This window comes from Carassius auratus, chromosome 45, assembly GCF_003368295.1.
Source record: "Carassius auratus strain Wakin chromosome 45, ASM336829v1, whole genome shotgun sequence".
In the NCBI taxonomy this organism is placed as follows: domain Eukaryota; kingdom Metazoa; phylum Chordata; class Actinopteri; order Cypriniformes; family Cyprinidae; genus Carassius; species Carassius auratus.
Window position 1 is genome coordinate 4956525 of NC_039287.1, and position 12948 is coordinate 4969472.

The window sequence follows — 12948 nt, forward strand, 5'->3', positions numbered from 1 at the left end:
ATAACTGACGCTGACCTGGTAGAAAGAACCACGGCTAGTGCACGCGCTAGGTAGGGCGTGCCCATAGCTTAGTCCAAAGACTGCTCAACTCCCTCCTCCTGCACTGACAGCACATGTGATGCGAACGAGGGAATGTCCAGATTATAGAATCTCGCAAACGTGTTGCGAGACGACCAGCCCGCTGCGAAACAAATGTCCTGAATAGACATACCTTTCGCCCAACCCCATGACGACGCCAAACTCCTTGTGGAGTGGGCGTGCACCCCGATTGGGCAGGCGGTTCCCCGGGAAGCATAAGCTAGTCGCACAGCCTCCACTATCCAGTGTGATAGCCTCTGCTTCAACAGCGCGCTGCCCTTCTTGGCACCCGCGTAGCAGACGAAAAGCTGCTCTGAAGTTCGAAACTGGCTAGTTCTGTTCACATATGCACGCAGGGCACGCACGGGGCACAAAGCGCACTTCTGAGACACTGAATTACTGTCCTCCTCGGGGCAAAATGCTTGAATTGTAATTATCTGAGCTCTGAACGGCGTTGAGAGCACTTTAGGCGAATAACCGCGTTTGGGTAAAAGTCTGACCATACAATCGTCCGGTCCAAACTGCATACACGCGCTGTTCACTGACAGGGCATGCAAGTCTCCCACTCGTTTCCCGCAAGCTAGCGCGAGCAGTAGCGCCGTCTTAAATGAGAGCACTTTAAGGTCGCTTAACTCGGCTGGTTCAAAAGGTGGGTTGGACAGCGCACTAAGCACTAATGACAGGTCCCAGACCGGCATCTGACGAAGGCGGGGTGGATTAAGCCGCCTAGCTCCCCGAAGAAAGCTCGTTATCAGGGGGTGCCTCCCCACTGAATGGCCGTCTAGCAAGTCACGAAAAACGGCGATAGCGGCCACGTAGACTTTCACTGTAGATGGGGTACTGCCAGCATCCAGACGTTCCTGTAGGAAGGTCAGAATAATGGAGATATCGCAACTCCTGGGGTCCTCATTTTTGTCAACACACCAGTTAGCAAATACTTTCCACTTCAGAGTGTATAAACGCCTCGTCGAAGGGGCTCTAGCCTCTGCTATTGTCTGCAGCACTCGCTGATATACTCCACGCTGATCTGCCACACATGCAGATCCCAAAGCTCTGGGTTGGGGTGCCATATGGTGCCCCTCGCCTGGGATAAGAGGTCCCTTCTCGGCGGGATCCGCCACGGGGGAAGCCGCGACATGTTCACCAGTTCCGGGAACCACGGCTGGTTGGGCCATTTGGGTGCTACCAGGATCAACGCACATCTCTCCTCCCTGATCTTCTGCAGCACCAGCGGCATTAACTTGACTGGGGGAAAACCATACTTCCGTCCCTTTGGCCAGCGGCTCGACAGCGCGTCTCCCCCCAGGGGGGATGCTGTCAGCGAGAAGTACAGAGGGCAGTGGGCGTTCTCTTGCGACGCAAAGAGGTCGATCTCCGCTTTGCCAAACAGATTCCAGATCATATTTATCGTTTGCGGATGGAGCCTCCATTCTCCGTGTACAATGCCGTCCCTGGACAGCATGTCCACGCCGCAATTCAAGCTGCCCGGTACGTGCACTGCTCGAATCGACAGAAGTACCCTGTCCGTCCATAACAGCAGCTGTCTCGCTAATCCCTGCAGGGATCGCGAACGCAAACCTCCCTGGCGATTGATGTACGCCACCACCACCGTGTTGTCCGTTCTGATGAGAACATGACGGTGTTTCACAAACGGAAGGAAACTCTGCAGCGCTAGATGAACCGCTTCCATCTCCAAGCAGTTTATATGCCAGCGCGTCTGGTCCCCTGTCCACGTACCGAATGCTGGTCTGCCATCGCATAGGGCTCCCCAGCCTGATAGTGAAGCATCCGTAGTGACCACTACACGTCTGACCACTCTGCCCATAGCAGCACCCTGCTCGAATATGGTCGTGCCGAACCAAGGCGCCAGAGTCTCGAGACATGAACGCGTTATGATAAGGCGTTCCGTTCCCGCTCTCCACGCCCGCGGCTTCACTCGGCTCTGTAACCAGTGTTGAAGCGGTCTCATGTGTAACAAGCCCAGTCTGCAGACGGAGGCTGCGGCCGCCATCAGACCGAGCAACCTCTGAAACGTTCTTAAGGGGATAGCTCTGCCTTGAACGAAGAGGGCTAGTGTATTTTGAATCGACTGGATTCTCGGCTCTGACAGCTTCGCGGTCATAGAGCGCGAGTCCAGTATCATACCCAGGAATGTGATATATTGGCGCGGCTGCAGTGTGCTCTTCTGAATGTTCACAGACAGCCCCAAACCTGTCAGATGGGCGAGGAGTCTGTGTTTGTGTTCCTCGAGAGCGCTTCTCGACCGTGCGATGACTAACCAGTCGTCGAGATAATTCAGTATGCGCATTCCACTGAGCTTCAGGGGAGCGAGCGCTGTATTCATGCATATTGTGAATACACGGGGAGCCAAAGCGAGCCCAAACGGCAACACTTTGAACTGGTACGCCACACCCTCGAATGCAAAACGCAGGAAGCGCCTGTGATGTGGGGCTATCTGGATGTGGAAGTAAGCATCCTTTAGATCCACTGCAATGAAGTAATCGTCGGGCTGAATGTGCGCGAGGATCTGCTTCACAGTTATCATCTTGAACGTGCGTTTCGCGAGCGCTTTGTTCAGTAATCTCAGGTCTAAGATGGGGCGCATACCTCCGTCCTTTTTCGGAACTAGAAAATAACGGCTGTAGAAACCGGAATTTCTCCGTTCCACGGGCACTATCTCTACTGCTTGTTTGGCCAGGAGAGAGGATATTTCTGCTCGTAGCAGCGGGGCGCTCTGTTCTGACACTTCTGTCATAATCACACCGCCGAAGCGGGGTGGTCTGCGAGCGAACTGGAGCGTATAGCCGCGTTTTATCGTGTTGATCACCCAATAAGATGCCGCGGGGAGCGTCGCCCACGCGCTGAGATGACTCAATACGGAGGGTATTAATGCATGCTGCGGCGGGGCGTGCGCGCCAGCCACTGGGGAAGCGTTGACCGCTATATGAGTGGCAGGTGACTCGTTCGCGGCTTCTTGCACGGGAACATACATAGTCACCTCCTCGGGTTTCCCCGAGCTTCCGCTTTGCGAAGCATCTCTCGGAGGAGAGGCTTCGCTTATGTAGCGGGTAATAGTAGAGGGAGGAAGAAAGCTCTTTTGCTGAGGCATGTAATGCATGTTTATTGAAACAGAACATAGCGGTTTCATTCTCACAACATTCACATCTTTGACGAACTCTGGGCGGGAACGCGCCCTTTTCGCCGCGGGTCCGACGAACACGTCCCGCGCTCTCTTCCCCCTGGCACGAGCATCAGGAACGCTGCTCCTTCTTGCCAGCCGGGCGCCCTTGGCTGCTAGAGGCCGGTTTCGGACCAAAACGGGGCTTCCTGGGCTGCCTCTGGTGGAATGGTGGCTCTGGCTCACGACGCTCTGCTGCGCTCGGGAACGCGCGCCTGGTATTTCCCGCTTGTCGCTGTGCCGAAGAAGATCTGGACCTCGCTGCAGGGGGGGCTTGAGACCGTTTCGGCAAAAGATGAGGCATCATCTTAGACTGCTTGACGGTCTCGGCGTATTTCTCCGACAGAGATTCCACCGCGACACCGAAAAGACCGGTGGGGCTCACCGGTGCATCCAGGAACTGCCTCTTTTCGGCATCGCGCATGCCGGACAGCGTCAGCCACAGATGGCGATGCAGGACCACAAGGCTGCTCATATTGCGGCCGATTCCCTGCGCTATCTTTTTTGACGCCGCGAGAGCGAGATCCGCCGCCGTGCGCAGCTTCCTGAGCGACTCTGGGTCCGGGCTTCCCTCATCCAGGGACCCAAGGAGCCGAGTTTGGAAGACCTGCAGGATTGCCATCGTGTGGAGGGCAGATGCTGCATGTCCAGCAGATATGTACGCCTTCTCAGCGATGTGAGCAGTAGCTCGACATGGCTTAGAAGGCAAAGAGGCGGTTTTCCAGCCGGGAGAAGACGCGAGATGGGCCGCGATAGCATCCTCGACGGGAGGCGGTCGCGCGTATCCCAATTTCTCCGCCCCTTCCACCGTCGTCAGCAGCTGGGTCCCCTGTGCATGGGCTCGGGCTGAGTAAGGTGAGCGCCATGACCGGGTGAGTTCCTCGTGGACCTCAGAGAAAAAAGGCGCGGGTCTCTGCGGGGCTTCAGCCTGGCGGCCCGCGCCGAGGAAAGAACCGTCCATCCATCTCTTAGACGGCAGCTCCTTGGGGGCTGTCCACTCCAATTCCATATCTGCCACCGCCTCCGTGAGGATCGCCATAAGCTCGGCATCCAGCGAGGCGGGGGCGGCTTCAGACGGGGCCTCGGACCACGCTCCCGGGTCTGAGGCATTAGTAGACATGGCGTCGTCCTCGTCATATCCAAACGAGACCATTTCCCGCGCTTCTAGTGGAGGGCGGGAACTGGCCTCAGAGTATGAGAGGGGATCTTCCACGTGAGGGTGGCGTGGGCGTTGGGCCGACGCCAGTACCTCGACAGAATCCGTCGACGGAGCTCTCTGCAGTCTCCCGGTTCGCGGCTCGACGGCGGCGGACGGGGGAGAGGCAGGAGATACAGGGCCACCGTTACGGGTAACGGCCAGCCTTGCACGAAGGATCTTGATGGGAAGCTCCTCACAGGCACGACATCCGGATCCTTCGAATGCCGCCTCTGCGTGAGCCCGACCCAGGCACAGCACACACTGCTCGTGTGCGTCCGGGAAATCAATGGGCCCACCACACATGCGGCAAAGAGACATTTTAAAAGTAAAATCACCGGAACGCGAGAGGGGATAATTTTCCACAATTTTCCGCTCTGTATGCGTGAATCCACGGCGAAACCAGACTCAAGTGAAGAAAAAAGATTCTGAGGGTTTTGGCGCCCACCGTCACCTATATTGATGGCTGTCAGCCAATCAGGTGAGGGCGAGGGCGCCATTGGCTATTTGCAAGCAAAAGAGTTATTCAATCAGACTTCATAATTTCGAGGAAATGGATTTCCCCATACGTAATGTCGAGAGACCGACTCGATAAGGGAACCTTGATTTTCCAATGTCTTCATGTACAAGTTGCACATGGATCTTAGCTGGACAACCTCTTTGCATTCAATCACATTCCTAAGAATGTAATCCTTTACCACACAATATGACTTGTTATGTGCTGCTATCTTCTGGGTCTGCAGGCGGTCAGTGTTGTCTACTGCCTTTTCTACTCTCTCCCTTCCACACTCATGGGTTTGGTACTCTGTGTTGAAGATGTTTCTGCATGATGGATGATACTTAGCTTCCATTACAAATAGATCCTTGCCCTGCACCTTGGGATAAAGAGCCTCTTTCTTTAATTCCTGTGCCCTAAGTTCAATAACTTTCCAGCCTGGTTCCTTGTGTTTCAAACTCTGAAACTTTGTAAACTCTTCAGTCTTGCCCTTGAACTTGGAGTTTGCTTTGTCACAGAAAACACTAATTGGGAAACAAGAAGGAACATCTTCTTGGAGCTCCTTCAGATTGAACTGACAGTGATTTGACATGGCGCAGAGAGTCCCTTTTCAATGATAATGATTCACCAGATATAGATGCCTTTGACACTTGTAAACAATCTATACTCACCTAAAGGATTATTAGGAACACCTGTTCAATTTCTCATTAATGCAATTATCTAATCAACCAATCACAAGACAGTTGCTTCAGTGCATTTAGGGGTGTGGTCCTGGTCAAGACAATCTCCTGAACTCCAAACTGAATGTCAGAATGGGAAAGAAAGGTGATTTAAGCAATTTTGAGCGTGGCATGGTTGTTGGTGCCAGATGGGCCGGTCTGATTATTTCACAATCTGCTCAGTTACTTGGATTTTCACGGGCAACCATTTCTAGGGTTTACAAAGAATGGTGTGAAAAGGGAAAAACATCCAGTATGTGGCAGTCCTGTGGGCGAAATGCCTTGTTGATGCTAGAGGTCAGAGCAGAATGGGCCGACTGATTCAAGCTGATAGAAGAGCAACTTTGACTGAAATAACCATTCGTTACAACCGAGGAATGCAGCAAAGCATTTGTGAAGCCACACCATGCACAACCTTGAGGCAGATGGGCTCCAACAGCAGAAGACCCCACCGGGTACCACTCATCTCCACTACAAATAGGAAAAAGAGGCTACGATTTGCATGAGCTCACCAAAATTGGACAGTTGAAGACTGGAAAAATGTTGCCTGGTCTGATGAGTCTAGATTTCTGTTGAGACATTCAGATGGTAGAGTCAGAATTTGGCGTAGACAGAATGAGAACATGGATCCTTCATGCCTTGTTATCACTGTGCAGGCTGGTGGTGGTGGTGTAATGGTGTGGGGGATGTTTACTTGGCACACTTTAGGTCCCTTAGTGCCAATTGGGCATCGTTTAAATGCCACGGCCTACCTGACCATTGTTTCTGACCATGTCCATCCCTTAATGACCACCATGTACCCATCCTCCGATGGCTACTTCCAGCAGGATAATGCACCATGCACAAAGCTCGAATCATTTCAAATTGGTTTCTTGAACATGACAATGAGTTCACTGTACTACAATGGCCCCCACAGTCACCAGATCTCAACCCAATCTTTGGGATGTGGTGGAACAGGAGCTTCGTGCCCTGGATGTGCATGCCACAAATCTCCATCAACTGCAAGATGCTATCCTATCAATATGGGCCAACATCTCTAAAGAATGCTTTCAGCACCTTGTTGAATCAATGCCATGTATAATTAAGGCAGTTCTGAACGCGAAAGGGGGTCAAACACAGTGTTAATATCGTGTTCCTAATAATCCTTTAGGTGAGTGTATTTTCCCTGTCAAGCTTTTATAGCAGTATTGGTGATAGCCAATTGTATCCAAAGACAAGTTCTCAAATTTCAATGGAACCTGTTCACAAATATCCCTCATGTGGTATGGTGAACTGGCGACTTTACAGAGTCTCATATCTCATATACTGTGTAGATATGATAGCTTCTTGCTTGCCCTCCCCACCTGCATGTGTTGAGTGTTGTAAAATTACCATACTCAGAAAGAGTTGAGACATGTAAAATACGTGTTAGGGAACGAATCCTCTTTGGAGGCACTTCAGCTGTGTTACAATGTTTAATTTTCCCCTTGGTAAGTATGTATGAAGTATTGAGCCTGACAAATCTTAATCGATCTTAATTATATTCAAATACTTACTGAAATTTTTCCAAAAGAGAAAGCAGTGGGAGATGGCGATCTGCAGGTATGAACTGACGACCACCAACTGCAAAGCCCCAAAATTCAAAAAGTTGCAGTTTATGCTCCGTCAACTTTTTGGACCATTTTGGATTTTTTCTCTAGTTTATTTATTTATTTTATTTATTTATTTAAGCTAATTTGCTTTGTTTTGTTAACTTCAAAAGTAAAACTATTTTAAATATCTTCAGGTTCAGGATAGGTGAAGTAAAAGGTTCAAATAAACCCTATTTCAGGCTGTTAAGTATAATAAAAACACTGTCAAATGAACTTTTTTTTGCTCTTTTTGACCCCAGATGGTCAAGATGTTATAAAACATGACAAATAACAATTTCTGGGGTCAGAATTGTATTGAAAAATGTGTCCATTTGTCTCTGTGAGATGTTTACATCAAAAGTTACGCCACTTTAAATCATATTTAGATTTTTCGGGTTTGGTGCAAAGGGTTAAAAATAAAGCATTTTGGAGATTATTTCAGCTTGGTACCCAATTTAATCTTAAAATAGACACTTGAATGATAAAATCCTCTACACATCTTTGGCCATTTGTGCTATTTTTGTGCAGAAATAAGGTCAATATGATGTCAAATGTCAAAAATAACCATTCCATTAAATTCCTGGGGTCAGAATTGTAGTGGAAAATGTGTTCATTTGTCTCTGTATGTTGTTTACTTCTAATGATATGCCACTTTCTATTTCACTTTTAGATTTTTCGGGTTCCGGTCGGGTGCAGCAAAGGGTTAAAAAAGAACCCTTTGGGACATTATTTCATCTTGGCACCTGGCAGATTATGAAAATAGACACTTTAAGGATTTTAAAAAATCAGGTGGCATAAAAAAAGCTGGGGGGTGCGGGTGGACCCCTATTTCCATCTAAACTATAAGTGATTGATATGCCAGTACAGATGGGGGCCCATCCTAACCTCGACACTGCGTGCCTGTTGTACATGGCCCCCAAGGCATCCATGTAAACCACAGCATGTCTGGAGATCAGGCCATTTGCAGCACAACAGGGGGTAGTGCAGCCTGAAGTGGGCAACCCACTTGACACCGGAACGACCACAGCTGAAGCGCCATCCACCAACACAAGAGCTCCCTAGAGCGCACTGGACTTGACACACACAAAGCAATTTGGTAGGGGCAGAACGAAGTTGATCTGCAGCAGCTGGATGCAATAATTGCATGCCAATGTGAATAGGCTTGTTTAGTTTACACTCTAAGAAGATTGGCCTCTCTAAGCGAAATCCCAATTCATTGGTCACCGACGTGACATTGAGAGCGACCGACTAAAAGGGAACACTAATATGCATGTGTGGAGGGAAAAAATTTGGTTTAACATGAGACATGTTATGTATGTCCATCTACGTTCAATTATTTTCCTATGTGAACATGCGTTGGATGTCTATGACCATTCCGTAGTTTTTTCTTTTTGTTGTTGTTGTTGTTGGTTTTTTGCAGGTTTAAAGCGTTTTTACGTGTTACGCAAATAAATAATGGGATGCGAAGGAGCTTGAAGTTAGTGTATCTTTTAGAAAAATATTTTCAGAGAAAAACCCTCAACTGTATTAAGTCATTAAAGATGGTTCAGGCACATAGGTCTATGCCTCTGTAGACCCGTACATCCTAGAGATGATTCACACGCAAGTGTGTAACTTGAGAACTGAGCCCTTCACTGCCATTAGGTTATGTTATGCTTCATTTGAAAAAGTGTGGGTAAACACACATGGTGTTTTCACATATGGAGCAAATCTAGCCATGAAATCGTACTTATTTGACTTTTGCTGTCGTCGTAAACCTTACACATACCTCTGCTATTTTCAGACACAAAGCGGAAAAGACATTTTGCAGGGCCTCTGTTTAGCTGTTCAAAAAATGCCTCTATTTAAAAGCAAAAAGTTCATTTTTAAAATCAAAAAATGACTGCCTATACATCTAATGGCTGATATTCTATTTTATATATTTTATGTTGAAAGTATCTTTACTATCCATATCATCTATCATTTAAATATTTCAAAAACTATATTGTATTCTTTATTTAAATAATATATTTAAAATATTGACATATTATTAATTTTATAAATGAATAATTAATTCGATAAATTATGTTCGAACTAACAGTTGACATTCTACGTTATCCGCCATCACCTTACAAACATATATATATATATATATATATATATATATATATATATATATATATTGTTTTTTTTCCAAACATTAGACCAGTAGTTTGTGTCTAACGGATTTGAGTATGTGAGCTAAAAGAAAAAAAAAAAAGTTAATGCAATTCAGTCAATCTGTAATATTTTATTTCATTCCAAATATTACTCACAGTCGAAAGCTTCTGTTAATTTTGTTTAAATATGGGGTGCATGAGTTTTGTTCCTCTTTACACTAGGCTATGTTTGTAGCTTACGCACAGCTGGTGCAACCAGTCCAAGATTTCCTCCTTAAATCAGTGAAAAAAAAAAAAAAAATTCCAGGCCTGCTAGTGTTTTACGCATTCTTCCTTCGTTATGTATTATGCCCTCGTCTACTAGAAGGCCAAACTGAAATTTCTTGGTTCCCACAGAGACCAAGGCTTTGACATGTCACATAAGTGAAGCAGCTGTGTTTAATTACAGAGTTGAAAACTCTGGAACTGTGTTGTCTTTTAGCATCAGCAACGTCCACTGTATCTAGAGCGGCCGTCTGGACTTCACAACACACAGATGCTTTATGTGAAGTGGGCATTGCATAAAGTTTGCAGCTGTGCACAACTAGTTATGTTTGAAGAAAATGATCGTAGACAGTCTGCATCAAGGTGTGAATTAAGCTATATGTAGAAATATTTTCCTTTGAATTATCAGTTGCTTTGTCAGGCACTTTTATATTTTAATGGTTGATAAAACTGAATTATTATTATTATATTTTTTTTAAATGAAGGTTATTGAAGGTCATTGTAAAATTGACAGGTATATTTATTTTTATAAAATGTTATTGTTTCACTCTTGTCTAAGATTTTAATCTTAAATATGAAATTCATCTTTAAAAAATATATTAAAATATTATAATGATCTACACAGACAGAAATAAACAAACTATTTCATCATCTCTTTTTTTTCTTCCAATAATTACAGCTGTCACACAGTTGATAGTTTCTATCACACTGACATTTTTCCCAAAACAAAGTCTATCAAAACTTGGTGTACTATACCATCAGTTTAAGTGAAGAGATGAAATATGAAATATGTGATTTTATTAAATGAATAAAAAAATGTGAAAAGAGTATTTCATTGTACAGTAAGTATTTAGCATTAATCAAATTCAAAATGTTAATGTATTAAAAAAAATCAATCTTGTGATATTTCTTTGATGTATTATAGCTTGGGGAAACAACAGCAACATAAAACAATTCAAATTGCTTCATAATAATAACAAAACACATTGCTGTCCTCCTCAAAGCTTTGATGTTCCAAATAACCTCAGTTTAACTGGATGCACATCATGGTCATAAATTTAATTTGAAACATGAATCCTTTATTTCTTCTTCCTTTGAAACAGATGTTGAAATTTATATGAGAAGTAGATAAATTTAGACAGCAGATTTGAGCGCTGGGAAACTGTATCCCTTAGTTTAGTAAAAAAGGATCTCTAAAGCTTCTTTTCAAAGAGGACACAGATTTTGGTTTGTGTTTGCTGGCTAACCCCTGCTCCCATTAAACCTGATGTAAACAGTACACAGCATCCGTACAAACTGCTTGCCAGACAACAATCCAGTCTCTCGTTTTCAAATAAATAAATAAGACAGAAGCCTGTCATTTAGCAGTTAATCGTTCTCATGAGAAAAGACAACCCAAATAATAAACAGAACTTTATGAATCACACGGTTCACTGGAACTGAAGTGTGAGATCTGGAAGATGTCGACGGACACGAGGTCGGTTTATGCTCAGAATGATGCCTCATGCATTTTCCTTTATGGCTTCATCAGCAAAGCCACAACCCGTGATCAGCTCAGGCATTACTGCAGACTGTCAAAATAAAACCGAGCCTTCCATCACAGGTAACATAAAGATTGATAACATAAACATAACATAATGATAAACTGAAGAGCCACTGAATGCACCTGTGCATTCAAATCCAGAATCACAGTATTTCGAAATTCTACCTCCTTGCCCACAGCCACCACTACTCCTGCCAAAAGTAACAGTGGTTTACAATAGAGCATAAACACTCGGATACCTGTGACGGATCTCAAGCGTGGATTCCCAACACAGCTCATGCGTTTCTCACCCTTTTATCGTAATCATCTCAGGCCTGTGTGTCACTTCCGTGTATCTGTGTCTGTCCTGGAGCTCCCATCACAAACAGCTCCGTCCTTCTCAGCAGACTTGAACCCACAAAGAGATTTCAGATCTGATAATGTTAAAAAAGAGACAACGTGAGTTCCATTAACCATTCTCTCTAATGCGACTCTTATCTATAAGATGCCAGATGTCTTGTCTCTCTGTCGGTTGTATAATGTTCCCAGGCGTGAGCAAGACAATGACAGTGGCGTCATACATCTCTTAGCTACGAGCTCTTATAAACTAAAATAAATCAAATAGGAAGGTGTATGATTACGCAGTAAGTCAAGAAGCCGAGAGAGCAAAGATTTGACTCGTGGAGATTTACTAATCATTTTTTCAAGGTGAAGTGTCTTTGTCTCAGTTTGTATTTGGGTCTTTGTGTGTGTGTGTTCGGTCATTATTTACTCTTTTCTATTCATTTTTCTACTCTTTTCTATTATTCGCCTGTAATCTTCACGTCGGCTTTATGTCATTGGTTCTCAAATATTTCTTAATCATTGTGACTTGAACTGTTGTGAAGATTTAAACATAGTCTTTAATATGAAAACTGAATTGGAATGGCATGAGGATGAGTAAATGAGATGACAATTCTTCTTTCTGTAAACAGTTTGTCCTCTGAGGGAAAGATGTCTGGTCGGCCAAATGTTCACCAAGAGGAAGTGACAAAAATGCAGAATCTGGCTTTCAAGCCCACATTGTGAACATTTGTCTTGGACATCCACTTTCAGTCATTCGTTACACTGTTTACCACAAAGTTTCCTTTTAGAAAACTGTACATGTTTGGGGAACTGTATCCGTAAACTCTTTTACCCTCTTGTAGATGTTTCTTTACTTTCATTTCCTTTATATAGTTACAGTTCAATATATCCAGATGATGGACTCTCTCAAAGTAACTTGAATTCATTATTAGAGATTATTATTTACTTTTACACACAGTTTTCCCCCCTCTTTATTATTATTATTGTTGTGATTTATTATCTTTCATTTCTTATAAAATGCATGGTTGTACTGACACTGTGTGGTTGAGCTCTCTGGGGTGCACATTTTTTTGTGTTTTATTTTTTGAGTTGTTATAGAAATATGCGTGGCCTGGTGACTTGAGAAAACACGAAACCAGCTTCAGATTATTAACTTTACTTTTACTTTGATTTCATTTCAAGAATTGCAGCCTTAAAAAAAACTCATTTCATTTCCGTTTTTGGACAAACACCACCAAACACTGTTTTACGTTTTTTAAAAGAATGAACTTGTTTATATGTAGGCTATAATATTCATTAATTTAGTCTATATTAGTTGTGAGTTAATATATACTGTAATATACACACAAGTTGTTTTGTAACACTACCGAAAAATCATGATCCTAACCTTTATATCCATACCA